Source organism: Gekko japonicus, unplaced genomic scaffold, assembly GCF_001447785.1.
Source record: "Gekko japonicus isolate JY-2015 unplaced genomic scaffold, Gekko_japonicus_V1.1 scaffold237, whole genome shotgun sequence".
NCBI lineage: Eukaryota > Metazoa > Chordata > Lepidosauria > Squamata > Gekkonidae > Gekko > Gekko japonicus.
Genome location: NW_015161955.1, coordinates 1,248,994 through 1,254,300, shown reverse-complemented (window position 1 = coordinate 1,254,300; position 5,307 = coordinate 1,248,994).

Below are 5,307 nucleotides of genomic sequence, written 5' to 3'. Positions count from 1 at the left end.
ACTGCTTGATATCAGATTCTCTGGTCTCGAGGTAGTTCCATGCAACTTCATCTTCGCATCCTTGTACTTAACACTTTGGTACAAGAAGGTACAGGGATAATATTCTAGACTCTCCCAACAAAAAAATAACTTTATTTTCAGAGAACCACTTTGGTGTAGTGGTAATGAGTGTGGACTCTAATCTGGGAGATCCAGGTTTGATTCCCCACTCCTCCACATACAGCCGCTGCTGTGACCTTTGGTCAGTCACAAGTTATTTCACAGCCATTCTCTCAAGAGCAGTTCTCAAAGAGCTCTCTCAGCCCCACCTACCTCACAGAGAGTCTGTTGTGGGGAGGTGAAGGGAAAGGAGATTGTAAACCGCTTTGAGACTCCTTCGTGTAGTGAGGGCGGGGGTATAAATCCAATCTCTTTTTCTCTTTTATGAGGCACAGCAGTTGCTCCACATTTTGTGAAAGAAGCAAAGGCTCTAACCCTTCCTATGTACGTGAGGAAACATGAATTTGAGGACCGAAGCCAATTTAATGAAGTGCCTCCAGCACTTGTGCCATTTTCTGTTTCCTAACCTTCCAAACGGGTGGTGCAGGCAGAGGCTGCTTTATCTGGAATAGCCAGGACAACAGAGCCAGAAAGAAAATTATTTCTATTGATTGTTTTTTAGGCAATGATGCCTATTGACTATAATGACTCTCTGCTTTTCACATCGCTCCTCCAACACTCCTGCCCTTCTAGTGAGAGTTTGAAAGTTTCAAAAAGTGCCTTATTTTAAGGGTCCCAGCTCATCCCATACTATCCAGATGGCCCATTAAGATCTGCTTCTCATAAAATTTATAAATTGTTGTATGTTAAAATAAAAAAGATAGTTACAAAAAAAAAAAATCTGCTTCTCAAGCTGTTTTCACTTTTAGAGATGAGGTGGGAGGCAACTAGAGACATGACTTTTTTTTGTGTGTGGTGGCACCTTGCCTCTGGAATGCCCTCCCCCTTGAGGATCACTTTACTTTATTTCAAGCGGCAAGCCAAAACACATCCTTTTACACAGACTTTTAATTAGTTGTCTACTTATACGGATAGTTTTTATGCTGTTTATGTCCAATGGTTTATTTTAATGGCTTTTTAAATTTTGTGTCATTTTAATTGTAAGATGCCTTGAGTAGGACTCTGAAAAGTTGGCATAGAAATATTCTAAATCAATAAATAATAAACAGAGATCTAAGCAACACATTAGAAAATATTATTCCAGCATAAACTTTCATCAACCAGAGCACACTTCTTCTGATACAAGTGGGTCCTCATTAGGCAGAACTTTTATTTAAGATGTATGAGAAATATAAGCAGCGGGTTCAAAGAGCCATGAAATGGAGGAAGTACATGAAATTAAATTATGTAAAATCCAAATCTAAAAAAAATACAGAGATCATTCAATTGTACTTACTGATTTTTAAGGATGATTCTTATCTTACACAGAACCACTATGTTTATCAGCCGGTCACCTCTTTCGCAGATAATGAAATTAATTCAGGGCAATCCAGCCAAGGCACTTTTAAAATCTCATTAATTACATAGTCCCAATGAAACCAATGTGGTTGGATCCTCCCTAAATTTCCAAAAAGTAGAGTCTCAAACAGTAACATTCAGAGATTTTGCTAGAAACTTTCAACATAGCTACGTTAGCCTGGTACCATCTCGGTTATCTTTCAGATGCCAAGCAAAGCATCAGAGTCTTATCTGTTTGCCCTGATTCTGCCTAGAGAGGTTGCAGTCTTGTTGCTGTTTAATTGGCAGGGCTGAAGGCTGTCTTTTATTATCTAACTGTTCTTTGGTTTATTGATGGTGATACTTTTAACTGGGTTCTTTTTTTGTTGATCACACTACTGTTGTTGATGCTTTGATGGATTGTGTATGCTGCCCTGAAGGCCATGTTGGCATAAGAGTGGAGAACAATTTGATAGGTAGGTAGGTAGATAGACAGACAACAGGCAGACAAGGATGCCCTTGTGTAAACAGTTGTATCGGTAATGTATTGAGCAGAGATGGCCATGGCCACGTGGGTCCGGCCATGCGGTCTAAAACAGACACGGACCTTTGCACTAGCGAACAATAACCACTTTGGATCCTAGGTGCACCAATGGGTTCACCCGGATCCAAGATTAGACCAACAAGGTCTGCCGCATGTAAATAGAACCTATCACTGGGCTTGGGGTGTGTGCTGGGTGTGGTTTTGGTGTGGTGTGTTCACGCATATAAGACGGCCTGTGGCCAGCCAGTTTTTGTCTGCAGTTCCCGATGTAACGAATAAACGCTTTCTGAAATCACTACGCTGAGTCTCCGCTTCCAGTACTTTTCAGTATCCCCCATTGTATTCAAGCAAGGGGGGAATGAGAAGGGGGACACAGATGAAATTGTGGCAGCCTTGCCAGTATATGATTGAGAAAGACTGATAACATAGGAGACAGGCATGCTCATTGAGTAGACATTGTATATTGCAGAGTGGGGCAGTAAATTTCCATTCCTAAACAGCTGAAAAACCGTGTGTTCAAAGTCTGAACACCATCCTGTTTCTGCCCCAAACAAGAAATCCATGGCTTACTATCTACCGAGTATTAATTTTTAACTATGGATTTAAATCCTTGTGAAATATTTAAGCTCTAATAGGAAATTAAATCCTCCTCCCATTCCTGAAAACAATGAATGCCACATAACTGTTAATTGCATAGAAGACGTGCTGCAATTTTTTAAATGTCTGGCAACTAATCTATGAAGGGACAAGCACACTTCAGCAGTACCATAGGTTGCTGGCATGTACTGTAAAAGGTAAAGGTAAAGGTTCCCTTGCTCGAAAGCCATTCGAGTCCGACTCTAGGGTTGCAGTGATCTCCGTTTCAAAGCTGAAGAGCCAGCGCTGTCCGAAGACGTTTCCGTGGTCATGTGGCTGGCATGACTAAACACCAAGGCGCACAGAACGCTGTTACCTTCCCACTGAAGTGGTACCTATTTATCTACTTGCAATTTCTTGCTTTCGAACTGCTAGGTTGGCATGAGCTGGAACTAGAGATGGGAGCTCACTCCGTCATGCGGCAACCCAGGTCTGGAACTGCTGAACTACCGATCTTCCACAGCCTGGAGTTCAGCGCCTTAACTACTTGAGCCACCGCAGCTCCGGCATGTACTGAGTACTTACCAAATGATACCTACCTGGGTACAGTTTTGGATTGGCTATCAATACCATCCTAAGAACACTTTCTTGGGCATGAGCCTCACTAGATAGCCTTGAGTAAGATTGCTTAGGATCAGGGCTCTTTTTGTAGAAAAAGCCCAGCAGGAACTCATTAGCATAATAGGCCACACCCAACACCAGAAACTCATTAGCATAGTAGGCCACACCCCTGCCAGCACAGCTCATTAGCACATTAGGACGCACCCCCATGTTACCAGAAGTGTGGTCATTCAGCCACACCCACCTTTTGCTTGTTATTCTGTTTACCTTGTTGTCAAAACCCAGGGCTTTTTTTGTAGCAGGAACTCCTTTGCATGTTAGGCCACACACCCCTAATGTAGCCAATCCTAATGAGTTTCTGCTGTTAGGTGTGGCCTGTTATGCTAATGAGTTCCTGCTGGGCGTGGCCAACTCGGGAGCCAGCCGGAACTCCGTTCCTGTGCGTTCCTGCCCAAAAATAGCCCTGCTTAGGATGATACTGTAAGACATATTTGAGAACTGGATCTTAACAGCCTTGCTAAGTGTATGCAGAATTTTCAAGAACTTAAGATGTGCTAAGAAACCTAAGCAGACAAATTGATACTATCTAAATGCTAACAGTAAACATTCTGATTTGTACAAAAATGTGTATTTCAAAGTTACTATTTTAAAACCTCCTTTATGGGTTGTGCAACTAGATCCTATGGAGGGATAATCACACTTATTTGACAGTTATATTATTTGAATCCAGTAGCAATATAAAGACCAACAAGATTTCCAGGGTATAAGATTTTTGAGAGTCAAAACTCCCTTCTGGAGCATTGGCTCTTGAAAACTTATACCCTGGAAAAATTTTGGGTATTGGACTCGAATCTTGGTCTCTACTGCAGACCAACAGGGTTACCCACCTGAAATGAATCCTTGTATCTTTGAAATATTGAAGAGGCATATATCTATGTCAACAGATTTTAAAGGATTTAACCACTGCTAAACAATAAATGTATTAGTCAGTCATTGGTTTGGCAGTTAATATAATAAAGTAATTTTAAACCTATTTTCCTCCATGAAATCCTGGGAAGCCCCCCCTCCCCCCCAGAGCCTTGCTTATTCAACACAGAAATGCCTTCACAGATCTCTAAAGAATTTAATTTCAAGAAAGCCCCCACCCCCATTAGTGTAGATGGCACTTTTTACCGACTCATATTTCAAAGCCTGTCTATAAGCAGAAATCCTGCTTGTGGGTCAGGTTTGTAGAAATATGAGGTATTATGGACTGAAAAATACAGCACGTTAATATGGATCTAGGTTGGTCTGAAGCAGTAGAACAAATTTATAGCCCAGTGGCGCCTTTAAGACCAACAAAACTTTATTTGAGGTATCTTCCTTCCAGTGTATCTGGAAAAAAATGTGTGTGCACAGGAAAGCTCATACCTTGAATACAACTCTGTCGGTCTTAAAGGTGCCACTGGACTCTAAATTTGTTCCAGCACGTTAATATACAATGCTTGGGTAGTTTTCCCCCCACTAGCCCCGAAAGCCAATGCTCCCGTGTAGGTTAAAGGTGATGACAATTAAGGCACTTTTGACCCATTTTCCACTAGTGTGGCCGCAATTTCCTCACTTTGACCCTGGAACTGCTGCTGTTTGCTTCCCCCGCCTCTCTCTCAATGGACCACCAAAGTTTCCCGAAGCATGAAGATCTTTCCCTCCCCGTTTGTGTGTGAGCGTGTGCTGAGGTGCCCACAAAGGATTACCCATGCAGCGGCGAAAAGACTGTTTGGCGTTGTGCTGATTTTGCTTCAATGACGGGGCGAGGGGCTGAGGGGCTCCGCGTAGCTGGGCGGCAGCAGCAGCAGCAACCCCCTGGCCCCTAACGACTCTCTCCCGTTGCCCTGTCAGCGGCTCGTCCTTTCTCCCAAAGCCAGGCGCCCTTCCCACCCCCTTCCCCGTCGCCCTGAGGGCCTCCTGCCTCTTCCCCTCACGTTCGTTTCCCGCCTCCTCCAGGCCTCGCCACACAATCGTCTTCTTCCCTCCTCTTCTCCTTGAGGCGCGTCAAGGGGGAGGGAGGCAGGCAGGTGATGGGCGCGGTTAAAACCCGCCGCCAACAGGGA